Raw genomic sequence first — 27995 nt, 5'->3', positions numbered from 1 at the left:
CCCAGGAGCCTGCTGATATCCAGGGCCTGATCCTCTGCCCACCGAGGCCCGTCCAGCCGCGCGGGTCCTGAGGGAGTAGGAGGGAGGGAAGGGGGAACAAAAGTAAAGGCCGGACCTTCGGGACCGGCACCCCTGAGGGCGGCTGGGGGAAGGAAGGAATTCCTACACCCAGCGGGACCCACCTACGGTTAGGGGTCCAGCGGCGAAGGTGGAGACCCTGGGGGAGACGATGGGGGAGGGGTGCAAAGGACCGGAAGGGAATGCGGCCAGTGCTTTCCCTGTCCACTTAGGCACCACGCGCTCCCGGGCCTAATCCTCTGCCCTAGGAGCCTCCCTCCTCCTGCACAGAGCCCAAGCCCCGCCCCTACACCCCCTCCCAGGGCCCCACCTCTACACTCGGAGACCCCCTCCCTCCAACTGCGCTGGGCCTGAACCCCACCCACACACCCTCACTCAGGGCCCTACTGCCAAACTCCGGAACCCCACACTCCAGAGGCCCTCCTTTCCACGTGCTGCCTCTCCCCTTCTGCGCAGGTCCTAAGCAGAGGCCCTGCCCCACATTCAAACGTCACCCCGCCCCCTGCCTAGGTCCCGCCACACCCTAAACCCCGCCCCTGCCTAAGTTCCACCTCCGCTCCTGTAGCCATGGCATTTTTTTTTTTTCTTTTCTTTTTTCCTCTTTTAGATTGGGGTTCTGTTTTACCTTGTTGATTCACTGTTGTTGATTCTTTTATATTTTTATGTTTCCTAATAAATGTTTTATTTTTCTAATTTTATTTTATTCTTTATACTTTGTGAGTGATCCCTCCTTTTGGCTTGTTGCCCCTACCCCACACCCCCCCCCCTTTTTTTCTTCTTTCTGCTGTGGTTTTATTTTACCTTGTTGCAGTTGTTTCAATTATAGTTTTATTTTTCCTAATATATTTTTTATCGTCGAATTTTATTTTGTTTTTTATTCTTTGATATTGTACTGCTCCTTTTTTGTTTCTTCCTTTTTTTTTTTTTAACCGCACCATGAAGCTTGTGGGATCTTGGTTCCCAGGCTGGAGGTCAGGCCCGAGCTCCTGTGGTGGGAGCTCTGAGTCCAAACCGCTGGACTAACAGAGAACCCCAGACCCCAGGGAATATCAGTTGGAGTGAGGCCTCCCAGAGGTACTCATCTCAGCACCAAGACCCAGCTCTATCTAACTGCCTGCAAACTCCAGTGCTGGACGTCTCAGGGCAAACAACCAGTAAGACAGGAATACGGCACCACCCATCAAAAAAAAAAAACAAAAAAACAAAACAAAAAAAAAAAAAACGAAACGACAAAATAATATGTTACAGACGAAGGAGCAAGGTAAAAACCTACAAGACCAAATAAATGAAGATGAAATAGGCAACCTACCTGAAAAAGAATTCAGAGTAATGATAGTAAAGATGATCCAAAATCTTGGAAACAGAATGGAGAAAATACAAGAAACATTTAACAAGGACCTAGAAGAACTAAAGAGCAAACAAACAATGATGAACAACACAGTAACTGAAGTTAAAAATACTCTAGAAGGAATCAATAGCAGAATAACGGAGGCAGAAGAACGGATAAGTGAGCTGAAAGATAAAATGGTGGAAATAACTGCTAGGGAGCAGTTTAAAGAAAAAAGAATGAAAAGAATTGAGGACAGTCTCAGAGACCTCTGGGACAACATTAAACGCACCAACATTCGAATTATAGGGGTCCCAGAAGAAGAAGAGAAAAAGAAAGTGTCTGAGAAAACATTTGAAGAGATTATAGTCAAAAACTTCCCTAACATGGGAAAGGAAATAGTCGATCAAGTCCAGGAAGCCCAGAGAGTTCCATACAGGATAAACTCAAGGAGAAACACACCAAGATACATATTAATCAAACTATCAAAAATTAAATACAAAGAAGAAATATTAAAAGCAGTAAGGGAAAAGCAACACATAACATACAAGGGAATCCCCATAAGGTTAACAGCTGATCTTTCAGCAGAAACTCTGCAAGCCAGAAGGGAGTGGCATGACATATTTAAAGTGATGAAAGGGAAAACCTACAACCAAGATTACTCTACCCGGCAAGGATATCATTCAGATTTGATGGAGAAATTAAAACCTTTTTTTTTTTTTTTTTTTTGCTGTACGCGGGCCTCTCACTGCTGTGGCCTCTCCCGTTGCGGAGCACAGGCTCCAGACGCGCAGGCTCAGCAGCCATGGCCCATGGGCCCAGCCACTCCACGGCATGTGGGATCTTCCCAGACCGGGGCACAAACCCGTGTCCCCTGCATCGGCAGGCGGACTCTCAACCACTGCGCCACCAGGGAAGACCCTAAAACTTTTACAGATAAGCAAAAGTTAAGAGAATTCAGCACCACCAAGCCAGCTTTACAACAAATGCTAAAGGAACTTCTCTAGGCAGGAAACACAAGAGAAGGAAAAGACCTACAAAAACAAACCCAAAACAATTAATAAAATGGTAATAGGAACATACATATCGATAATTACCTTAAATGTAAATACATTAAATGCTCCAACCCAAAGACAGACTGGCTGAATGGATACAAAAACAAGACCCATATATATGCTGTCTACAAGAGACCCACTTCAGACCTAGGGACACACACAGACTGAAAGTGAGGGGATGGAAAAAGATATTCCATGCAAATGGAAATCAAAAGAAAGCTGGAGTAGCAATTCTCATATCAGACAAAATAGACTTTAAAATAAAGACTATTACAAGAGACAAAAAAGGACATTACATAATGATCAAGGGATTAATCAAAGAAGATGATATAACAATCGTAAATATTTATGCACCCAACATAGGAGCACCTCAATACATAAGGCAAATGCTAACAGCCATAAAAGAGGAAATCGACAGGAACACAATCATAGTAGGGGACTTTAACACCCCACTGTCACCAATGGACAGATCATCCAAAATGAAAATAAATAAGGAAACACAAGCTTTAACTGACACATTAAACAAGATGGACTTAATTGATATTTATAGGACATTCCATCCAAAAACAACAGAATACACTTTCTTCTCAAGTGCTCATGGAACATTCTCCAGGATAGACCATACCTTGGCTCACAAATCAAGCCTTGGTAAATTTAAGAAAATTGAAGTCATATCAAGTATCTTTGCTGACCACAGTGCTATGAGACTAGATAATCAGTTACAGGAAAAAAAAAAAACTGTAAAAAATACAAACACATGGAAGCTAAACAATATGCTACTAAATAACCAAAAGATCACTGAAGAAATCAAAGAGGAAAAAAAAAAACCCTAGAAACAAATGACAATGAAAACACGACAACCCAAAACCTATGGGATGCAGCAAAAGCAGTTCTAGGAGGGAAGTTTATAGCAACACAATCCTACCTCAAGAAACAAGAAACATCTCAGATAAACAACCTAACCTTACATCTAAAGCAATTATAGAAAGAAGAACAAAAAACCCCCAGAGTTAGCAGAAGGAAAGAAATCACAAAGATCAGATCAGAAATAAAGAAAAAAGAAATGAAGGAAACAATAGCAAAGATGAATAAAACTAAAAGCTGATTCTTTGAGAAGATAAACAAAATAGATAAACCACTAGCCAGACTCATCAAGGAAAAAAGGGAGAAGACTCAGATCAACAGAATTAGCAATGAAAAAGGAGAAGTAACAACTGACACTGCAGAAATACAAAGAATCATGAGAGATTACTACAAGCAAATCTATGCCAATAAAATGGACAACCTGGAAGAAATGGACAAATTATCAGAAAAGCACAACCTGCCAAGACTGAATCAGGAAGAAATAGAAAATATAAACAGACAAATTACAAGCACTGAAATTGAAACTGTGATTAAAAATCTTCCAACAAAGAAAAGCCCAGGAGCAGATGGCTTCACAGGCAAATTCTATCAAACATTTAGAGAAGAGCTAACACCATCCTTCTCAAACTCTTCCAAAATATAGCAGAGGGAGGAACACTCCCAAACTCATTCTACGAGGCCACCATCACCCTGATACCAAAACCGGACAAAGATGTCACAAAGAAAGAAAACTACAGGCCAATACCACTGATGAACATAGATGCAAAAACCCTCAAGAAAATAATAGCAAACAGAATCCAACAGCACAATAAAGGATCATACACCATGATCAAGTGGGATTTATCCCAGGGATGCAAGGATTCTTCAATATACACAAGTCAATCAATGTGATACACCATATTAACAAATTGAAGGAGAAAAACCATATGATCATCTCAGTAGATGCAGAAAAAGCTCTTGACAAAATTGAACACCGATTTATGATAAAAACTCTCCAGAAAGTAGGCATAGAGAGAACCTACCTAAACATATGAAAGGCCATATATGACAAACCCACAGCAAACATCATTCTTAATGGTGAAAAACTGAAAGCATTTCCTCTAAGATCAGGAACAAGACAAGGATGTCCAGTCTCAGCACTGTTATTCAACATAGTTTTGGAAGTTTTAGCCACAACAATTAGAGAAGAAAAAGAAATAAAAGGAATCCAAATCGGAAAAGAAGAAGTAAAACTGTCACTTTTTGCAGATGACATGATACTATACATAGAGAATCCTAAGATGCTACCAGAAAACCACTAGATCTAATCAATGAATTTGGTAGAGTAGCAGGTTACAAAATTAATGCACAGAAATCTCTTGCATTCCTATATACGAATGATGAAAAAATCTGAAAGAGAAATTAAGGAAACACTCCCATTTACCATTGCAACAAAAAGAATGAAATACCTAGGAATAAACCTACCTAAGGAGACAAAAGACCTGTATGAAGAAAATTATAAGACACTGATGAAAGAAATTAAAGATGATACAAACAGATGGAGAGATATACCATGTTCTTGGATTGGAAGAATCAACATTGTGAAAATGACTCTACTACCCAAAGCAATCTACAGATTCAGTGCAATCCCTATCAAACTACCACTGGCATTTTTCACAGAACTAGAACAAAAAATTGCACAATTTGTATGGAAACACAAAAGACCCCAAATAGCCAAAACAATCCTGAGAAAGAAAAATGGAGCTGGAGGAATCAGGCTCCCGGACTTCAGACTATACTAAAACTACAGTAATCAAGACAGTATGGTAGTGGCACAAAAACAGAAATATAGATCAATGGAACAGGATAGAAAGTCCAGAGATAAACCCATGCACATGTGGTCACCTTATCTTTGATAAAGGAAGCAAGAGTATACAGTGAAGAAAAGACAGCCTCTTCAATAAGTGGTAAAACTGGGAAAACTGGACAGCTACATGTAAAAGAATGAAATTAGAACACTTCTGGGAATTCCCTGGTGGCACAGTGGTTAGGAATCCGCCTGCCAATGCAGGGGACACAGGTTTGAGCCCTGGTCCAGGAAGATCCCACATGCTGCGGAGCAACTAAGCCCGTGCACTACAACTACTGAGCCTGTGCTCTAGAGCTCGTGAGCCACAACTACTGAACCTGCGTGCTGCAACTATTGAAGTCCATGCACCTAGAGCCCATGCTCCACAACAAGAGAAGCCACTGCAGTGAGTAGCCTGCGCACTGCAACGAAGAGTAGCCCCCGTTCTCCGCAACTAGAGAAAGCCTGCGCACAGAAACGAAGACCCAATGCACCCCAAAATAAATAAATAAGACTTAATAAATAAATAAATCCTGTTTTTAAAAAACAAAAAAGAACACTTCCTAACACCATACACAAAAATAAACTCAAAATGGATTAAAGACCTAAATGTAAGGCCAGACACTATAAAACTCTTAGAGGAAAACATAGGCAGAACACTCTATGACATAAATCACAGCAAGATCCTTTTTGACCCACCTCCTAGAGAAATGGAAATAAAAACAAAAATAAACAAATGGGACCTAATGAAACTTAAAAGCTTTTGCACAGCAAAGGAAACCATAAACAAGATGAAAAGACAACCCTCAGAATGAGAGAACATATTTGCAAATGAAGCAACTGACAAAGGATTAATCTCCAAAATATACAAGCAGCTTATGCAGCTCAATATCAAAAAAACAAACAACCCAATCCAAAAATGGGCAGAAGACCTAAATAGACATTTCTCCAAAGAATATATACAGATTGCCAACAAACACATGAAAAGATGCTCAATATAACTAATCATTAGAGAAATGCAAATCAAAACTACAATGAGGTATCACCTCACACCAGTCAGAATGGGCATCATCAAAAAATCTACAAACAATAAATGCTGGAGAGGGTGTGGAGAAAAGGGAACCCTCTCTTACTGTTGGTGGGAATGTAAATTGATACAGCCACTATGGAGAACAGTATGGAAGTTCCTTAAAAAACTGAAAATAGAACTACCATATGACCCAGCAATCCCACTACTGGGCATATACCCTGAGAAAACCATAATTCAAAAACAGTCATGTACCACAATGTTCATTGCAGCACTATTTACAATAGCCAGGACATGGAAGCAATCTAAATGTCCATCGACAGACGAATGGATAAAGAAGATGTGGCACATGTATACAATGGAATATTACTCTGCCAGAAAAAGAAATGAAATTGAGTTATTTGTAGTGAGGTGGATGGACTTAGAGTCTGTCACACAGAGTGAAGTAAGTCAGAAAGAGAAAAACAAATACTGTATGCTAACACATATATATGGAATCTAAAAAAAAAAAAAAAGGTTCTTATGAACCTAGGGGCAGGACATGAATAAAGACACAGACGTAGAGAATGGACTTGAGGACAAGGGGAGGGAAAGGGTAAGCTGGGACGAAGTGAGAGAGTGGCATTGACATATATACACTACCAAATGTAAAATAGATAGCTAGTGGGCAGCAGCTGCATGGCACAGAGAGATCAGCTAGGTGCTTTGCGACCACCTAGTGGGGTGGGATAAGGAGGGTGGGAAGGAGATGCAAGAGCGAGGGAATATGGGGATAGCCGTATGCATATAGCTGATTCACTTTGTTATACAGCAGAAACACAACACTGTAAAGCAGTTATACTCCAATAAAGATATTAAAAAAAAATGTGTAGAGGGAATTCCCTGACAATCCAGTGAATTCCAGTGAATCAGGACTCTGAGCTCTCACTGCTAAGGGCCCGGGTTCGATCCCTGGTAGGGGAACTAAGATTTTGCATGCTGCATGGTATGGCCAAAAAAAAAAAAAAAAAAAAAAAAAGTTAAAAAAAAATTGTGTAGGTAGAAAATTCAAAATAATCTACACACAATTATTAGAGTTAATGAGAAGAGTCAGTTGCATTTGTATAAAACGTGAATGCACAATTAGGACATGCAATTTAAAAAATTAACAAAAGATACATCTTTAGTAGAAAAATGTAACAATTAATTGAAAAATAATAAAGAAGACCTAAACATAGACAAATCATGTCCATGAGTAAGATGAAACTTCAATTCTCCCTCAATAATTTATGTATTAAATTCAGATCCAATAGGGATTTTCATGAAAATCAACAAGGCAATTCTAAACATTTTTGGAAGGACAAAGGATAGCCAAGTTAGTTCTGGAAAGAAAACCAAAGAGGGGGATTATGCCTACCAGTTTCAAGTATTGTTATGAACCCACAGGAATTAGGATATGTGATGTCAGCTCAGGGATAGATAAATTAGACCCATGGAATAGAATAGAGAGCCCAGAATGTTTATGGCATTGATTGTGGTAACATTTTCATGGGTCTGTACTTAACTCCAAACTCAAGTTGCACACATTAAACATATGCAGCTCTTTGTATGTCAATCAGACCTCAATAGAGTGATGTGAAAAGAAAAAATAGTGTAGAAACATTCCCATGCATGTAAGGAAAGCTGATGTGTGTCAGAGCTGTCACTGCAGATCAGTGGGGAAAAAGACATCAATCAATAAAATAGTGCTGGTGGATGGTACTAGTGATTCATTCAATAAACATTCAGTGACAACACCAAAAAAAAAAAAAAAAAAAAAGTGATGCTGGTGCCGTGGGACAACTAAGCCCAGGCGCCGCAACTACTCAGTCCATGTGCTCTGGAGCTCGTGCACCACAACTAGAGAGCACGCACAATTACAGAGCCCGTGTGCTGCAATAAGACTTAAAGCAGCCAAATAAATAAATAAATATTAAAAAAAAATAAAAACCATTACTCTGATATGAAAATAACCTTTAAAAAAACAAATCAATAGTGTCGGGCAATTGTTATCATTTTGGGGGGGAGATAAAAATGATCCACACCTCACATTCTATACAAAAATTCAGTTCCTGGTGAATCAAGGACTTAAATATGAAAGACATAACTTTAAAAGATATAGAATTGCTTTAATAATTTGAGATAATTATTTATTAAGTAAAACAGTGAAAAAGCACAAATCACAATAAAAAAATTTTAAAGAGATCAATCTGACATTAAAATTTAGACCAGCTCACCAGGAGACACTATAAGAAAAATGGACAGGAGGCTTCCTTGTGTATATCAGTTATACATATACATACATATACATATAGTGTATATGGTTAAGAATCCTCTTGCTACTGTAGGCGGCACGGGTTCCAGCCCTGGTCCGGGAAGATCCTACCTGCCAGGGAGCAATTAGACCCGTGCACCACAACTACTGAGCCTGTGGTCTAGAGCCCGCAAGCTACAACTACTGAGCCCACATGGCACAAACTACTAAAGCTCACGCACCTGGAGCCCGTGGTCCGCCACAAGAGAAGCCACCGCAAGGACAAGGAAGCACACCGCAACGAAGAGTAGCCTTCACTCGCTGCAACTAGAGAAAGCCCGCGCGCAGCAACGCAGACCCAACGCAGCCAAAAATATATAAATTAATAAAAAAAAAGAAGAACACTACTGTAAAACAATTTCATGATTACCAGATGAACAAAACTTAAAGTCTGAGCATACCAACGGCCAGTACGGCCGAGAGGCAATGAGAATATGCATAGACCGTTGGAGGAAGTGTAAGCACTATGGGGAAAAATTATTGCACCTGCCTGCCCTGAGAACCTGCAACTCCTTTCCACACTCTAGGAACGCACCAGGAGTAACATTATTATTATTTTTAAAGCAGTCTTTATTCTTCTAAAGATTCCCTTTTTTAAACTTCTTTTGACTGCGTCCGTCGAGTCTCCGTCGTGACACGCAGAATCTTCGTTTAAGGGTGCGGAATCTTTCGTTGTTGCAGACGGCGTATAGGATCTTACTTCCGTCTCCACCGATCAAACCTGTTTCCCTTGCATTGCAAGGCAGATTTCACTGGACCACCAGTTTAAGTCCCAGAGATAACATTCTTCTAATAACCAAAACTTGGAAGAAGCAAAACAAACTAAGTCATTCTAAATCCATGAAGGAAAAACAAGATCTACGAACTGTGTCTTGTAAGTACACTGTAATTCCACAGAGCTGAGCTGTCCAGTACTACCACCAGCCACAAATACCTCTTGCGCTCTTAAGAAGGTGACTAGTCGTAATTTAAGTGTACTGAACATAACACACGCAACGCATTCCAGAGTCCTCGTAAAACAAAGAACCAAGAAACTGCTTCCCGGGAGATCAGCTCTGTGCTTTGTGACCGCCTGGAGGAGTGGGATAGGGAGGATGGGAGGGAGGGAGGGAAACGCAACAGAGAAGAGATATGGGGACATATGTATAACTGATTCACTTTGTTATAAAGCAGAAACTAACACACCATTGTAAAGCAATTATACGCCAATTAAAAAAAAAACTGCTTCCCATTTTTTCACGTTGATTACATGTGTCAACGGTAAATAGATTTACTGGATTAAAACAAAACATGCTTGTCTCTTTTAAATCCACCCCTAAAGAAATGGAAAGTGAGTCTATGAACACCTAACATCACTAAACAGCAACATCAAAAAAAAACCAGTAGATGCCTCGGGGTTATAACCGTTTTCTACCGGTAATGTAAAGATCCGGAATATCTCCATTTAAGTTTGAATTTTTTTCGGAACAATCACAGTTCCAGAAAACGTAAAACGCAAAAGAAAATATTCTAAACTACAATGATCAGACTACAATCGAAACTACATTGATTGCTTGGTAACAGTCTCTTTATGAAAGATTACTGTCACCGAAAACTCTCACACATAAGCGAAAAAAACAACACCGAGAAATACGGCTTAACAGAAATTCCCCCGAACAAGTCTCATTTTTTGACAGCTTTGAGTAGCCTTGCCGAAACAAGGCCTCAAAAAATTAGTTTAGAACTCAGAGTTGTTCCTCTCCACGGAAATCTTTAGTAAAAGGCGAAAGATTTATACGATCTGAAGAGAAACCAGAGTATAACAAACGTTTTTGTAACTCACACCTGGGGTAAGAGAAACTCCTAGAACACTGATAGTGTCTAGTTAACACCAAGATCCAACGCCTGAACAAAAATTTCTAGACTAGTCTGTAAATAAAGGGTCTAATTTTAGAAAATATAAGTAGAAGATAATTTAAAATTTTGCCATTTTAAACTTGTACTATGTGCAGTGCACTGTGGGTATGCAAATAAGGCAAGCCTGCGTCCTTTCCGTTAGGGAAAGATATTAGTATTCACACAGTGCCCCTGCGTCACCACTAGGCGGCGAAGCGGAGGATTGGCAGGCTGGCATCCACACGCCGGACTGACCAGAGACCCAGGTTTTATGTTTTGTACATTTGTACGTCTGAGTTTGATTTCTGTTAAAGACTTTGCAGTTAAATTGGAAAAGAAAAAAACAGCAAGTAAGTAATCGGCACAAAATTCAGGACCGTGGTTTTCTCCCTTTGGTGGAGTGAGGGCATTCGGGAGTTTTAAAATTTGACAATTTCCTTTTTCTTAAAGTGAGTGGTGGGCGCACAGGTGTTTTGTCTGTTTTGCACCGTGCACGTCTGGGATGTACACTCTAGAATATTATGCCGTTTGTGAAAAATTCGTAGCGGTGTCCTCTTTAAAATTGCAGCTTGCGGAATTCCCTGGCGGTCCAGTGGTTAGGACTCGGAGCTTTCACTTCCTGGGCGGGGTTCCATCCCTGGTGGGGGAACTAAGATCCCTTAAGCTAAGCGGCAAAAAAAAAAAAAAAAAAAAAAAAAAATGGAGATTGCGCCCTCTGTTCGGTTTCAGGTTTCCTGCCTCCTCATCTGATGCTACTTATGGCGATGAAATCTTGTATTTCAGTTTCAGACCTCGAGTCTCATCCTGTGTTTTTAAAATGAGCTGTACTCTCAGCGGTGCTCAGCTGCTGGGTCGCCCGGCCTACACAGACTTCTTCTTAACTATTGTGGTAACTGAACCATCTTGGGAAAGGAAACTGAAGCTCCTTTTTTTTTTTTTCTGGCATCTTGTGTCAGTGTTCCACTTCCCAACTTTGACACCTTCTCTGAGCTGTCATGTTTGTTTGCATTTCTTTTTGCTGGTTCTTTTGCTAACAAGTCGATCACATTTGACATATATTTGATTTAAATTTGTCTAATACATTTTAAAAACAGCTTTTGGGGGGATATAATCCACTTACCATAAAGTTCACCAATTTAACGTGTACAATTCAATGGTTTTTAGCATATTCACAGAATTGTGCGATCATCACAGTCTAGTGGGTTTTTTTTAGGTTTTTTTTTAGGTTTTTTTGGCCTTCCCCGCGGGGCATGTGGGATCTTAGTTCCCCCAACAGGGATGGAACCTGCCCCTCCTGCAGTGGAAGCTCAGAGTCTTAACCACTGGACCACCAGGGAAGTCCCCACAGTGTAGTTTTAGAACATCTTCATCAACCCAAAAAGAAACTGTACCCATTAGCAGTTATTCCCCATCTTCCCCATCCCCCAGCCTCTACCAAACACTAAGCTACTTTCTGTCTGCACCTACTCTGGACATTTCATATAAATGGAAGCATAAAACCTGTGGCTTTTATGCTTTTTTTTTGTGACTGGCTTTTTTTGTGTGACTGGCTTCTTTCACTTAGCATAATGTTTGTGAGATTCATTCACACCTACATTTGTTTTGATACTCTTTTGCATTCTTGCTGTATTTCACAGAGTAATGGGGAGTTAAAGACCCATGGAGATGCAGAGGTCCAGCACTACAATGATAGCTATTTACCTCACAGGGCTTGGCCTGGGGCTAAGGCACTGAGGAGACAGGAAAGGAGCAACTCTCTGAAGAGTGTTTCCCTGCTCGGAGATTGTAGGGGACCTTTGGTCTCCTCCATTCTAGAAGGTCCTGGGCAGCTTTCACTGGTTAGAGGACCACAAGGAAGGTTAACTTTTTTTTTTTTTTTTTTTTAAGTAAAGGAAAGAGCTACTTTTCACAGTGGATATTCAATTAATAGGACTCCTTACTTTTATTTATTTATTAATTAAAGTTTTTATTTATTTTTGGCTGCGTTGGATCTTTATTGCTGCGCGCTGGCTTTCTCTAGTTGCGACGAGTTGGGGCTACTCTCTTGTGGTGCATGGGCTTCTCATTGCGGTGGCTTCTCTTGTTGCAGAGCACGGGCTCTAGGCACACGCGCTTCAGTAGTCATGGCACGCGGGCACAGTAGTTGTGGCTTGGGGGCTCTAGAGAACAGGCTCAGCACTTGTGGTGCACGGGCTTAGTTGCTCTGCGGCATGTGGGATCTTCGCGGACCAGGGCTCCAACCTGTGTCCCCTGCATTGGCAGGCAGATTCTTAACCGCTGCGCAGCCAGGGAAGTCCCTAGCCTTGCCTGTTCTTGTGGATTGTTCTCTGGTTCCTATTTGTTGTGGCTGGATTCCAGAGGCCACAGCTACAAGTGGCAGGTCTGAGAGTTGGAACGACACCTAACCCTTTCAGATTCTGCAGTGGAGAAGCACGCTTCTGTGGAAGGTGAACTGAGCCTCTAGGTCTCAGCTCTTGTCCCTTGCTCATTTCTGCTGCAACGTCTATTTGCCACAAGGAGGTGCTTCTTCCCTTTTAGTGTTCAATTCCTGCCACAAGGCCCACCTCTTAAGGACAGGGATTCCAACGTTTTCTCTCAGGCCTCACTGAAAGAATTTTGAAACTATGTTTCTCTTGCACATTTTAAAGATCATATGTACAGTTTTCGTAAGATAACTTAAAACATGATATGTTTAAATAGATGCAAAAATGAATATTGTACATTGTAAATATTGATACTCTAAATTGTTACATCACTTAATTTTTTTTTACATCATTATTGGAGCATAATTGCTTTACAATGTTGTATTAGTTTCTGCTGTATAACAAAGTGAATCAGCTATACATATACATATATCCCCATATCTCCTCCCTCTTGCGTCTCCCTCCCACCCACCCTATCCCACGCCTCTAGGTGGACAAAAAGCACCGAGCTGATCTCCCTGTGTTATGCGGCTGCTTCCCACTAGCTATCTGTTTTACTTTTGGTAATGTATATATGTCAATGCTACTCTCTCACTTCGTCCCAGCTTAACCTTCTCTCTCCCTGTGTCCTCAAGTCCATTCTCTACATCTGTGTCTTTATTCCTGTTCTGCCCCTGTTACATCACTTTAAATTGTAACCAGTGGAAGATAAATGCCCAAGAAATTTGATACCTACCGTTTGTAATTATTTTTTAATAAATTAATTAATTAATTTATTGGCTGCGTTGGGTCTTCGTTGCTGCACATGGGCTTTCTCTAGTTACAGCGAGCGGGGGCTACTCTTCGTTGTGGTGCGCGGCCTTCTGATTGCGGTGGCTTCTCTTGTTTCGGAGCACAGGCGCTAAGCACGCGGGCTTCAGTAATTGTGGCTCGTGGGCTCTAGAGCGCAAGCTCAGTAGTTGTGGCACACGGGCTTAGTTGCTCCGCGACATGTGGGATCTTCCCAGACCAGGGCTTGAACCTATGTCCCCTGCATTGGCAGGCGGATTCTTAACCACTGCACCACCAGTGAAGTCCCTGTAATGTTTTGGGTTTTTTTTAAGTTTTTGCGTAATTCCTTTTGATTCTTGAACTTTTTTTCCCGCTTCCATTTCCCCAAGAATTTAATACAATTACATTTTTATACCTGAAATTATTTTATTGATCACCCAATCATATTCTTCTATGACAAAATAAGTACATTAATTGAATTTTAAAACTTTTTTCACATCCTTTAATCCTTTCAAATCCTTAAAAATTTTTTTAAATATTTATTATTTAGGCTGCTCTGGGTCTTAGTTGCAGCACGTGGGATCTTCGTTGTGGCATGTTTAGTTGCGGCATGTGGACTCTTAGTTGTGGCATGCAGACTCTTAATTGTGGCATGCATGCAGGATCCAGTTCTGCACCCAGTGATCGAACCCGGGCCCCCTGCTTCGGGAGTGTGGATTCTTACCCACTGGACCATCAGGGAAGTCCCTGAACTTAAAATTTTATGCACTAATGTTTTTCTTCTGGATTGACTTATTACAGTTATTAGTACATGCTTGATCAATACAACATAAATATATTACAACTTTTGATAATTATTAAACATAAAAGTGTCGGGACTTCCCTGGTGGTCCAGTGGGTAAGACTCTGCACTCCCAATGCAGGGGGCCCAGGTTCAATCCCTTGTCAGAGAACTAGATTCCGCATGTGTGCCACAACTAAAGATCCCGCACACTGCAACGAAGTTCCCACATGCTGCAACTAACACCCAGAGCAGCCAAAATGAATAAATATTTAAATAAATAAATAAAGTTTCCAAGAGATACTTTCCACCTCTTACATTGGCAGAGAACAACAACAACAACAAAAGTTAAAAAAAAAAAGTCATTGTGTTGGAACAGCATTTCTTAATTAGATGGATGCGTAGTATTGGGTTGGTAAAAGAGTTAGTTCGGGGTTTTAACATCTTACGGAAAAAGCCGAATGAACTTTTTGGCCAACCCAATACTTATTGCTAGAGAAGACAGAGTTCAGTTTCAATGCTTCCCCCCACCCCCGTTTTTATAGCTGTAACCTGAAAAAGCTTTTCCCCATGAATCAGTAGATAGAAGGGGTTTCAACAGTGTCACTCACTACTGTGACCAAATAGAACTTGGGTCTGCTCGCCCATGCCTCCAGTAATTCCCCTGACGCTCGGTTCTGGTGAAGGAAAGTGCAGCATTCATTGCAGGGCGCCAAGCAAGGAATCCAGGTAGTTAAGGCCTGATGGTTTTCAGGAAAATGTTTCTAAAGACAGGGTGCAGGAGAGGGTTGTGGTGTGAGTAATCAGCTGTGGACATTCTTCTGATTGGTTGGTGGTGAATTAATAGGGAATCAACATCATCAATCTTCAGGCGGTTCCAACACAGCTGGGGTCTATGTACTTGTGGTCAGCATACAGTTAACTTCTTTTTTCTGATGGGGATTTCAGTCTCTGCAAAACAGCTCAAAGAATATAGCTCAGAATATTATCTGTAGACCTTGAGGGGGAACTAAAAGTCCTTGACTTTGTTTAATAGCTGAACAATTTTTTTGTTTTGCTTGACCGTTTTCCCTTGTTTCTGCATTTTCTCACTTCTCTGCTTAAGTTTATTATTTGGAACTTCCGGAAGGCCTAGGAGGCTAAAGTTTTTTTTACAAACAGGAAGCAGGCAGAGGACACTGTGTGTGTGTGGGGGGGGTTCTGACTTGGGAAGACCCCATAGTGTCCTGCTTGGTTATACTACCATATAATGAATTTTCAGGTGACAACTGAAGTAAGTCTTCCCTACACTCTGTTGAACGAAAAGATTTGGAATTCTTTTATTTTTGTTTTATTTGTTTATTTTGGTTGCATGGGGTCGAAGTGGCAGCCTGCAGGCTCCTACACTGGAAAATGGATTTTTTACCACTAGACCACCAGAGAAGTCCCACTCAATGATTACTTATATTATCCAGACACAGAACATACAACGTTTTAGAAAAACCTATTTGATTAAGTAAACTGTTATTAATATCAATTTCACCTGTTTCTCTTTTATCAAGCTTCTTTTTTTAAAAAATGATAATTTTCCCTTTTACTTCAGTATTTATTTAGGCTGTACTGGGTTTTAGTTGCAGAATGTGGGCTTTTTAGGGATTCTTAGTTGTGGCATGTATGCATACAGGATCTAGTTGGATTGAACCTCGGTATTCTGTACGGGAACCAGGAAGTCTTATTCACTGGAACACCAGGAAAACCCTAATCTAGCTTTTATTTGCATATCATCTGCAAAATATGTAACTCTGTAACCACCCCCCCACCCCCAGAGATTAAAGAACAGAAAAAAACTACAAACACCTAAAGCTACACCTCGTGGAACACAAGTATCTAGAAAATTAATTTCACATCAACACACCTGCATATATAGCCAAACAAAAACTTGCAAGTAATTTTGCTTTTAAGAGCAAAAAAGCATGAGTTTCTCTGTTTTCACCACAGTTAGACAGCCTTACCAAAGCAAGGCCTCAAAAAATTATTGTTAAGACTCAGTTGTTTCTCTCCACGGAAATCTTTAGTAAAAGGCAAAAGATTTATTCAATATGAAGAGAAACCAGAGTATACCAAACAACCTGCGTAACTCATTTTTCCAGTAACTACAACTCCTAGTTCACTGATGGTGGCTATTTATCCCCAGAGTTACTGCCGGAATAAATTTATTCAAGGAATTCTGAAAATAATATTTTCATACTTAGAAAAGTTGAGTAAGAAAGAAATTTTTATTAACTTGAAAACAATTAAACTATTTGCAGTGTATTATGGGTATGCAAATGAACCTGAATAATCTCCCTTTACACTCCGGAAATATTTTAGTACTGTATTCAACCATTGCTCTGGGGCCACCTTTAAGGGGCAAAGCGGTGGCTTGGCTGCCTGGGATCTTAACTCCATCCTTGTCTACTAGAGACGTTATGATTTTATCTATTTGTACACTGGGACTATGATATCTTTTTTTTTTTTTTTTTTTTGCGGTACGCGGGCCTCGTGGCCTCTCCCGTTGCAGAGCACAGGCTCCTGACGCGCAGGCTCAGCGGCCGTGGCCCATGGGCCCAGCCGCTCCGCGGCACGTGGGATCCTCCCGGACCGGGGCACGAACCCGTGTCCCCTGCATCGGCAGGCGGACTCTCAACCACTGCGCCACCAGGGAAGCCCTATGATATCTTTTAAATAAAATAATTTTCTGATAGTTGGGGCGGGGGTGAGCCATGAGAATAGCAAAGTAATGGTTAATATGAAATTCAGGATACTGGTTACCTGCAGTGTGGAGTGAGGGGTAAGATTGTGGAAAGGACCACAGAGGTTTCAAAGGTGTTGGCAATATCGTTTTTTGTAAACTGGGAGGGAGGCATCAAGTATTCATTTTATTACTTTAAAAATGTTATTTATATATCATATAACATTGTATATCATATTCATGAACATTATGAATCTTTCCCATCATTGAGGTCTACTTTTTATGTCATTTCATACAGTTTTATAATTTTACCATAAAGATTATTTTGGTTAGATTTACTTCACTCTTTTTTTTTCTTTTAAATTTTTTAACATCTTTATTGGAGTATAGTTGCTTTACAATAGTGTGTTAGTTTCTGCTTTATAACAAAGTGGATCAGCTATACATATACATATATCCCCATATCTCTTCCCTCTTGCATCTCCGTCCCACCCTCCCTATCCCACCCTTCTAGGTGGTCACAAAACACGGAGCTGATCTCACTGTGCTATATGGCTGCTTCCCACTAGCTATCTATTTTACATTTGGTAGCATATATAATTCCATGACACTCTCTCACTTCGTCCCAGCTTACCCTTCCCTCCCTGTGTCCTCAAGTCCATTCTCTATGTCTGTGTCTTTATTCCTGTCCTGCCCCTAGGTTCTTCAGAACCTTTTTTTTTTTTTTAGATTCCATATATATGTGACAATACGGTCTTTGTTTTTTTCTTTCTGACTTACTTCACTCTGTATGAGACTCTAGGTCCATCCACCTCACTACAAATAACTCAATTTCATTTCTTTTTATGGCTGAGTAATATTCCATTGTATATATGTGCCACATCTTCTTTATCCGTTCATCTGTCGATGGACACTTAGGTTGCTTCTATGTCCTGGCGATTGTAAATAGTGCTGCAATGAACATTGTGGTACATGACTCGTTTTGAATTATGGTTTCCTCAGGGTTTATGCCCAGTAGTGGGATTGCTGGGTTGTATGGTAGTTCTTTCCCCTCCCCACTTTTTTTTTTTTTTTTTTTTTGCGGTACACAGGCCTCTCACTGCTGTGGCCTCTCCCGTTGTGGAGCACAGGCTCAGTGGCCATGGCTCACGGGCCTAACCGCTCCGCGGTACGTGGGATCTTCCCATACTGGGGCACGAACCCGCATCCCCTGCATCGGCAGGCAGACTCTCAACCACTGCACCACCAGGGAAGCCCTTCCCTAACTTTTTATTTATAATTTATTTTAATTAATTAATCAATTTTTTTGGTGAAGGATGACTTTTTTTTGAATTTTATTTTATTTTTTTATACAGCAGGTTCTTATTAGTCATCCATTTTATACAAATCAGTGCATACATGTCAATCCCAGTCTCCCAATTCATCACCCCACCCCCCCACCCCCCGCCGCTTTCCCCCTTTGGTGTCCATACGTTTGTCCTCTACATCTCTGTCTCAATTTCTGCCCTGCAAACCAGTTCATCTGAACTATTTTTCTAGGTTCCACATATATGTGTTAATATATGATATTTGTTTTTCTCTTTCTGACTTACTTCACTCTGTATGACAGTCTCTAGATCCATCCACGTCTCTACAAATGACCCAATTTCATTCCTTTTCATGGCTGAGTAATATTCCACTGTGTATATGTACCACATCTTCTTTACCCAGTTGTCTGTTGATGGGCATTTAGATTGCTTCCATTACCTGGCTATTGTAAATAGTGCTGCAATGAATATTGGGGTGCATATGTCTTTTTGAATTATGGTTTTCTCTGGGTATATAACTAATAGTGGGATTGCTGGGTTGTATGGTAGTTCTACTTTTAGTTTTTTAAGGAACCTCCATACTGTTCTCCATAGTGTCTGTATCAATTTACATTCCCACCAACAGTGCAAGAGGGTTCCCTTTTCTCCACACCCTCTCCAGCATTTGTTGTTTGTAGATTTTCTGATGATACCCATTCTAACTGGTGTGAGGTGATACCTCATTGTAGTTTTGATTTGCATTTCTCTAATAATTTGTGATGTTGAGCAGCTTTTCATGTGTTTCTTGGCCATCTGTATGTCTTCTTTGGATAAATGTCTATTTAGGTCTTCTACCCATTATTGGATTGAGTTGTTTGTTTTTTTAATATTGAGCTGCATGAGCTGTTTATATATTTTGGAGATCAATCCTTTGTCCGTTGATTCATTTGCAAATATTTTCTCCCATTCTGAGAGTTGTCTTTTCGTTTTCTTTATGGTTTCTTTTGCTGTGCAAAAGCTTTTAAGTTTCATTAAGTCCCATTTGTTTATTTTTGTTTTTATTTCCATTACTCTAGGAGGTGGATCAAAAAAGATCTTGCTGTGACTTATGTCAAAGAGTGTTCTTCCTGTGTTTTCCTCTAAGGGTTTATAGTGTCCGATCTTACATTTAGGTTTCTAATCCATTTTGAGTTTATTTTTGTGTATGGTGTTAGGGAGTGTTCTAATTTAATTCTTTTACATGTAGCTGTCCAGTTTTCCCAGCACCACTTATTGAGGAGATTGTCTTTCTCCATTGTATATCCTTGCCTCCTTTGTCATAGACTAGTTGACCATAGGTGCGTGGGTTTATCTCTGGGTTTTCTATCTTGTTCCATTGATCAATACTTCTGTTTTTGTGCCAGTGCCATATTGTCTTGATGACTGTAGCTTTGTAGTATAGTCTGAAGTCAGGGAGTCTGATTCCTCCAACTCTGTTTTTTTCCCTCAAGACTACTTTCGTTATTTGGGGTCTTTTGTGTCTCCATACAAATATTAAGTTTTTTTTCTAGTTCTGTAAAAAATGCCAATGGTAATTTGATAGGGATTGCATTGAATCTGTAGATTGCTTTGGGTAGTATAGTCATTTTCACAATATTGATTCTTCCAATCCAAGAACATGGTATATCTCTCCATCTGTTTGTATCATCTTTAATTTCTTTCATCAGTGTCTTATAGTTTTCAGCATACAGGTCTTTTGTCTCCTTAGGTAGGTTTATTCCTAGGTATTTCATTCTTTTTGTTGCAATGGTAAATGGGAGTGTTTCCTTAATTTCTCTTTCAGATTTTTCATCATTAGTATATAGGAATGCAAGAGATTTCTGTGCATTAATTTTGTATCCTGCAACTTTACCAAATTCATTGATTAGCTCTAGTAGTTTTCTGGTGGCATCTTTAGGATTCTCTAAGTATAGTATCATGTCATCTGCAAAAAGTGACAGTTTTACTTCTTCTTTCCTGATTTGGATTCCTTTTATTTCTTTTTCTTCTCTGATTGCCGTGGCTAGGACTTCCAGTACTATGTTGAATAACAGTGATGAGAGTGGACATCCTTGTCTTGCCCCTGATCTTAGAGGAAATGCTTTCAGTTTTTCACCATTAAGAATGATGTTTGCTGTGGGTTTGTCATATATGGCCTTTATTATGTTGAGGTAGGTTCCCTCTATGCCCGCTTTCTGGAGAGTTTTTATCATAAATCGGTGTTCAATTTTGTCAAGAGCTTTTTCTGCATCTACTGAGATGATCATATGGTTTTTATTCTTCAATTTGTTAGTATGGTGTATCACATTGATTGATTTGCGTATACTGAAGAATCCTTGCATCCCTGGGATAAATCCCACTTGATCATGGTGTATGATCCTTTTAATATGTTGTTGGATTCTGTTTGCTAGTATTTTCTTGAGGATTTTTGCATCTATATTCATCAGTGATATAGGTCTGTAATTTTCTTTTTTTGTAGTATCTTTGTCTGGATTTGGTATCAGGGTGATGGTGGCCTCATAGAATGAGTTTGGGACTGTTCCTTCCTCTGCAATTTTTTGGAAGAGTTTGAGAAGGATGGTGTTAGCTCTTCTCTAAATGTTTGATAGAATTCACCTGTGAAGCCATCTGGTCCTGGACTTTTGTTTGTTGGAAGATTTTTAATCACAGTTTCAATTTCATTACTTGTGATTGGTCTGTTCATATTTTCTCTTTCTTCCTGGTTCAGTCTTGGAAAGTTATACCTTTCTAAGAATTTGACCATTTCTTCCAGGTTGTCTATTTTATTGGCGTAGATTTGCCTGTAGTAGTCTCTTAGGATGCTTTGTATTTTTGTGGTGTCTGTTGTAACTTCTCCTTTTTCATTTCTAATTTTATTGATTTGAGTCCTTTCCCTCTTTTTCCTGATGAGTCTGGCTGATGGCTTATCAATTTTGTTTATCTTCTCAGAGAACCAGCTTTTAGTTTTATTGATCTTTGCTATTGTTTTCTTTGTTTCTATATCATGTATTTCTGCTTTGGTCTTTATGATTTCTTTCCTTCTGCTAACTCTGGGTTTTGTTTGTTCTTCTTTTTCTAGTTCCTTTAGGTGTAAGGTTAGATTGTTTATTTGAGATTTTTCTTATTTCTTGAGGTAGGCTTGTACTGCTATAAACTTCCCTCCTAGAACTGCTTTTGCTGCATCCCATAGGTTTTGGATCATCATGTTTTCATTGTAATTTGTTTCTAGGTATTTTTTTGATTTCCTCTTTGATTTCTTCAGTGATCTTTTGGTTATTTAGTAGCGTATTGTTTAGCCTCCATGTGTTTGTGTTTTTTACGTTTTTTCCCTGTAATTGCTTTCTAATATCATAGTGTTGTGATCAGAAAAGATGCTTGATATGATTTCAATTTTCTTAAATTTACCAAGCCTTGATTTGTGACCCAAGATGTGATCTATCCTGGAGAACGTTCCGTGTGCACTTGAGATGAAAGTGTAATCTGCTGTGTTTGGAGGGAATGTCCTATAAATATCAATTAAATCTATCTGGTCTATTGTGTCATTTAAAGATTGTGTTTCCTTGTTAATTTTCTGTTTGGATGATCTATCCATTGGTGTAAGTGAAGTGTTAAAGTCCCCCACTATTATTGTGTTACTGTCGATTTCCTCTTTTATAGCTAGCAGTTGCCCTATGTATTGAGGTGCTCCTATGTTGGGTGCATATATATTTATAATTGTTATATCATCTTCTTGGGTTGAACACTTGATCATTATGTAATGTCCTTCTTTGTTTCTTGTAATAGTCTTTATTTTAAAATCTATTTTGTCTGATATGAGAATTGCTACTCCAGCTTTCTTTTGATTTACATGGAATATCTTTTTCCATCCTCTCACTTTCAGTCTGTATGTGTCCTTAGGTCTGAAGTGGGTCTCTTGTAGACAGCATATACACGGGTCTTATTTTTGTATCCATTCAGCAAGCCTGTGTCTTTTGGCTGGAGCATTTAATCCATTCACGTTTAAGGTGATTATTGATGTGTATGTTCCTATTACCATTTTCTTAATTGCTACGGGTTTGTTTTTGTAGGTCCTTTTCTTCTCTTGTGTTTCCCACTTAGAGAAGTTCCTTTAGCATTTGTTGTAGAGCTGGTTTGGTGGTGCTGAATTCTCTTAGCTTTTGCTTGTCTGTAAAGTTTTTGATTTCTCTGTTGAATCTGAATGAGATCCTTGCCAGGTAGAGTAATCTTGGTTGTAGGTTCTTCCCTTTCATCACTTTAACTATATCATGCCACTCCCTTCTGGCTTGTAGAGTTTCTGCTGAGAAATCACCTGTTAACCTTATGGGAGTTCCCTTGTATGTTATTTGTTGTTTTTCCCTTGTTGCTTCCAATAATTTTTCTTTGTCTTTAATTTTTGTTAATTTGATTACTATGTGTCTTGGCGTGTTTCTCCTTGGGTTTATCCTGCCTGGGACTCTCTGTGCTTCCTGGACTTGGGTGACTATTTCCTTTCCCATATTATGGAAGTTTTTGACTATAATGTCTTCAGATATTTTCTTGGGTCCTTTCTCTCTCTATTCTCCTTCTGGGACCACTATAAGGTGAATGTTGTTGCGTTTAATGTTGCCCCAGAGGTGTCTTAGGCTGTCTTCATTTCTTTTCATTCTTTTTTCTTTATTCTGTTTCATGGCAGTGAATTCCGCCATACTGTCTTGCAGGTCACTTATCCGTTCTTCTGCCTCAGTTATTCTGCTATTGATTCCTTCTAGTGTATTTTTCATTTCAGTTATTGTATTGTTCATCTCTGTTTGTTTGTTCTTTAATTCTTCTATGTGTTTGTTCTTTAATTATTCTAGGTCTTTGTTAAACATTTCTTGCATCTTCTCAATCTTTACCTCCATTTTTTTTCCGAGGTCCTGGATCATCTTCACTATCATTATTCTGAATTCTTTTTCTGGAAGGTTGCCTATCTCCACTTCATTTAGTTTGTTTTCTGGGGTTTTATCTTGTTCCTTCATCTGGTACAAAGTCCTCTGCCTTTTCATTTTGTCTATCTTTCTGTGGATGTGGTTTTCCTTCCACAGGCTGCAAAATTGTAGTTCTTCTTGCTTCTGCTGTCTGCCCTCTTCCTTCATGAAATTCTTAATAATTTTTGAGCAAAGGTCCTGCATCTTCATTTTGTACTGGGCCTCAAAATGTATCTGGTAAAAATTGTTTTGATTAAACTAATAGCATTCTGTTCCTAGTATATTGCATTTTTTTTTCTTCTTGCAGTGTAGGTGGCTATTGAGATAATCATAAGTTTTCCCTTTTAATATATGAATGTGGGAAATTTTTCATCATAAATTATCTCTGTATTTATATCCTAAACTCAACAATAATGGATTTTTAAGTAGACATTATTATTATTATTTTTTTTTTTTGCGGTATGTGGGCCTCTCACTGTTGTGGCCCCTCCAGTCACGGAGCACAGGCTCCGGACGTGCAGGCTCAGCGGCCACAGCTCATGGGCCCAGCCGCTCTGCGGCATGTGGGATCCTCCTGGACTGGGGCACAAACCCATGTCCCCTGCATCAGCAGGCGGACTGTCAACCACTGTGCCACCAGGGAAGCCCAGTAGACTTAATTTTTTAAGAAAAGTTTCAAACTTATTTTAAAAATTTAAAGAAAAATTATGAAGATAATGTGGAGTTTCTGTATACCCCACACCCAGTTACCCCAATCATTAACATGTTATTGTTAATATGGTACATTTGTTATAATTAATGAATCAATAGTCTGTAGTTTATTCAGATTTCCTTGGTTTTTATCTAATGTCCTTTTTCTGTTGAAGGATCCTACCCAGGATACTACACTGTATTTCGTTGTCTCCTTAGGTTCCTCTGGGCTGTGAGTTTCTTAGACTTTCCTTGTTTTGAAGACTTTGACAGTTTTGATATTTTGATATTTTACAGAATCCTCCTCTGTTGGAATTTGTCCGATGTTTTTCTCATGATTAGACTGGGGTAATGTGTTTTTGAGAGGAAGACCACATAGGTATATTGTCATTTTCATCATCTCATTTCAAAGGTACATACATCAACATGACTTATCACTGTTGATATGATGACATTAATCACCTCCAGAGAGGGGAGAGTGGATGGAGGTTGAATAAATCACCAGTGGCCAATGATTTAATCAACCATGCCTAAGTAATAAGGCCTCCATAAAAATCCAAAAAGGGTGGGGTTGAGAGAGCTTTGGGGTTGGGGAATATGTGGTGATGCAGGGAGAATCGTGTGCCCAGAAAGAGCATGGAAGTTCTGTGCCCCTTCCCACATACTTGCCCTGTCATCTCTTTCATCTGGCTCTTCCTGCGTTCTATCTTTTTAGACAGTAAGTTAACTTTTTTTCTGAATTCCATGAGCCACTGAAGAAAACTAATCAAATCCAAGGAGGGGGACATGGGAACCTCTTATTTATAGCCAGTTGGTCAGAAGCACAGGTGACAACCTGGACTTGAGATTGCAGCAAAAAATTGTGAGACATGCAAAGATAGAGGAAAGTGTGACCCATACACTGGGAAAAAAAAAAAGTCAACAAAAACTGCCTGTGAAAGCAACCAGATGTTGGTTTAACAGGCAAAGCCTTCAAAGTAGGCATTATAAATATGTTCAAGGAATGAAAGGAAGTGATTAAAGAAGTAAAGGAAGGAATCAGGACAATGTTATATCAAGTAGAGAATATCTTATTGATAGAAATAAGATACAAATTATTTAAAAAGAAAACAAATGGAAATGCTGGAGTTGAAAAGTACAATAATTGAAATGAAAAATTCACTAGAGGGGACTTCCCTGGTGGTGCAGTGGTTAAGAATCTGCCTGCCAATGCAGGGGACATGGGTTTGAGCCCTGGTCCGGGAAGACAAACAATCCAACAAACAATCCTTGAGGCCAGTGAGGTGGCCCTGATACTGAGCAGGGCCTCGTGGGGCTCCTGGGCACAAAACCTTTCTGTGTCCCCCATTTCTTTGATCACAGGAAACAGCCTTCATTCAGCCTCGATGACCTTCCCTGAGTTCCAATGGGCAGATTCAAGCAGTTGTTAATTAAGGAAGGGAGGGGATGCAAGACCTGTTTCCCCATCAACGGATACACAAAATAATATCTTTGCGCTATTTTGCAGATACTGAAACCCCTCCAGGTGGGAAAAGTTAACGATTAAGGATGGTATGCTGCCCACAAGCATGCAGACCCCAGACCAGTTGGACCTGAGGGTTGATGATGCTGACTTCTGAGGCAGGAGATGGATGGGCTCCAGGCTAGGCATTTATAACTGGCCTCCTGTTCACAGCTCCTACATGAGAAGAAGATGAGCTGCAGGCCGGACATTCATTACCAGCCCGTTTACATTTCCTGAAGCAAGAGACAAACAGGCTCTAGGAGTACGTATTTATGACCAGACTCCTGTCTATATTTTGATATCTGCACCTCAATATAAAAACCAGCAACAGGAATAGGGTAAATAACCAGACATTGGACACTTTTATGGCAGGGACAGAGACGGGCTAAACCCTGTTAAAAGATCAAGAGGTCATACATTTCCCATCCTTGGGGCAAGGGAGACATTGCACGTGCGCTGAAAGGCTCCTTGGGGTCAAAAAGGAGGGGGCACCACCCCATAACATGTGATATTAAGGCCATCTCGTAGGCCTCTGGGCTGTAATCCATATTGGAAAAAAGTTGCGCATGCATGTTGGGGAGGGTCCTAGGGCAGGTCAGGTGTGGAAACAGAAACCAGATAATTGGCCAAAGGTAATCAAAGACCTGGAAGAACTGCCCTATATAAATGACTTAACCTCCTCTTTACTGCACTCCTCCTCATTAGGGAGGATGCCCACACCCTTACTTTCTGGGTGTGCATCTCTGCCTTGCTTCTTTTTTTTTTTAATTTAATTTTATTTATTTTTATACAGCAGGTTCTTATTAGTTATCTATTTTATACATATTAGTGTATACATGTCAGTCCCAATCTCCCAATTCATCCCACCACCACCCCACCACCTCTGCCACTTTCCCCTCTTCTGCCTTGCTTCTATCTTAACTAAACAAACTGTTTCTCTGTGTGCTCTCCCACTTGTTGTTGTGCTATGTCTCTAATAATAAACATTGTACCTGTTTTTACAGTTTTTGCCTCCATGAGAAATGCATTTTTCACTGGGGGCAAAAGCCAGGGGGTATGGTAGCTAGGATTCCTGGTTTTTATCCAGGCTACCCAGGTTCAATTCCTGGACAGGGAATTAACATCTTGCTTCACGCCACCACTCACTGCTGCCTCTCCGAGATCACTCCTACTTACCTCACCAGCAACCCATCAGAAGAATGTCCACAAGCTGATCACGCCCTCTTTGAACAATTACTATAAAACTTCTCACTATCTTCTCCAAGTGGGGGGATGCACGGTTTTGAAGGCATTAGCCCGTTGTGGCCCCCTTTGTCTGGGAAACCAATAAAGCTATTCTTTTCCACTTCACCCAAAACTCTGTCTCCGAGATTCAATTCAGCCCTGGTGTACAGAGAAGCTGAGTTTTTGGCATCAGCCTTGCCTAAGGGCCCATAGTGAAGAAGAGGAGGAAGGAGGGATGGTTCCCAGGTCACCTGCCCTCCTGCTGCAGGCCCTGCCTTTCTGGGCCTGAGCTTCAGCAGCCGTGTTAGAACTCCTGGGTCCCATGAGGCTCCCAGGACTTTGGGGGCACTAAGGGCCTTTTCTGAGGCCGTAAGGCTCTCAGAACTTTTTGGTGCTTCTGGAGCAGTACAGGCCTCACAGCAACCAGAGGTTTGATGCAGACTCCTGGAAGCAGCCAGCACTCATTCCCCGGCCTGGGAAGCCCTGTGGTGGCTGGGGTCTGGTCTCACTCTTGCTCCCAGAGTCATACATACAATCCAACAGCAAGGACCTCTGCTCTGAGCTCAGGGTCCTGCTCAGCCTGGATGCAGAAGGTGGAGAAGTTCCTCCCTCAGAGGATGCTGGAGTGTGGAGGTGTGGGTAGGGTGCTGAGGGGCTTCTTGGTGTAGGAATTAGTGATGACCTGTGCTTAGATTTCCATGTGACCATGAGGCCAAAATGTGGGGTTTTCTCTAATGGGCAGAGGGCATGGGAGTCTTGTCCCTTCCCTCCTGCAGAGTTGGGTCAATCTCCCCTCTGCCCTCCCCCATTACTTGTCTCCTCAGGCTCCCTTTCATGCAGGGCCCCAAAGGAGGCTCTTGGCATGTCTTGTGAGAGGCCAGAGACTTTAGCAATGCAGAGAATTCTGGAGGCTGAAAGGCAGAGGAAAGGTCTTTTAGTTTTCAGAATCCCAGATTTACCTCGTCTGGCTGTGCAACCTTGGGCAATCATGCCAGCAGTCTGGGACTCAGTTGCCGTGGGTGTTAAATGGCTCCTTCTGCACGGCCCATCTTGGAGGGAAATGATTCAAGACGGAGGCAGTAGGTAGTAGCAATTCCCCAGGAGAGACGAGCAGGCTGAGCCCGCGGAGCTGGGACAAAGGGAAGTCCAAGGGTGGGTCAAAAAGGTGCCTGGGTCATTTTCTACTCGGGGCTTCAGTGAGGATGGCCCGCAGCAGCGTGGGCGACTCAGCCGGGTCCGCACACCTGGCAACTGGG

The 27995-nt window shown here is 40.7% G+C and overlaps 1 protein-coding gene and 2 non-coding genes across 3 annotated transcripts in view; 1 reads left to right on the top strand and 2 right to left on the bottom strand.

Moving 5' to 3' along the window:
* Positions 1 to 10195: 10195 nt before the first annotated feature.
* LOC137207758 (U5 spliceosomal RNA) lies at positions 10196 to 10311 on the bottom strand. The gene has a single exon (XR_010935238.1). It is a non-coding gene; the product is annotated as a U5 spliceosomal RNA (small nuclear RNA).
* A 291-nt stretch (positions 10312 to 10602) lies between these two features.
* PARP16 (poly(ADP-ribose) polymerase family member 16) overlaps positions 10603 to 27995 on the top strand; it is a 71466-nt gene continuing 54073 nt past the window's right edge. The window contains exon 1 of the mRNA XM_067750643.1: positions 10603 to 10736. The gene's annotated coding sequence lies outside the window, so the exon portion shown is untranslated. The remainder of the gene's footprint in view (positions 10737 to 27995) is intronic.
* On the bottom strand, positions 16345 to 16459 carry LOC137207789 (U5 spliceosomal RNA). Its single transcript, XR_010935252.1, has one exon. It is a non-coding gene; the product is annotated as a U5 spliceosomal RNA (small nuclear RNA).

This window comes from Pseudorca crassidens, chromosome 1, assembly GCF_039906515.1.
Source record: "Pseudorca crassidens isolate mPseCra1 chromosome 1, mPseCra1.hap1, whole genome shotgun sequence".
Lineage (NCBI taxonomy): Eukaryota > Metazoa > Chordata > Mammalia > Artiodactyla > Delphinidae > Pseudorca > Pseudorca crassidens.
Note: the sequence above shows the minus strand (reverse complement) of the source record. Positions and strands in the feature narration are given on the sequence as shown.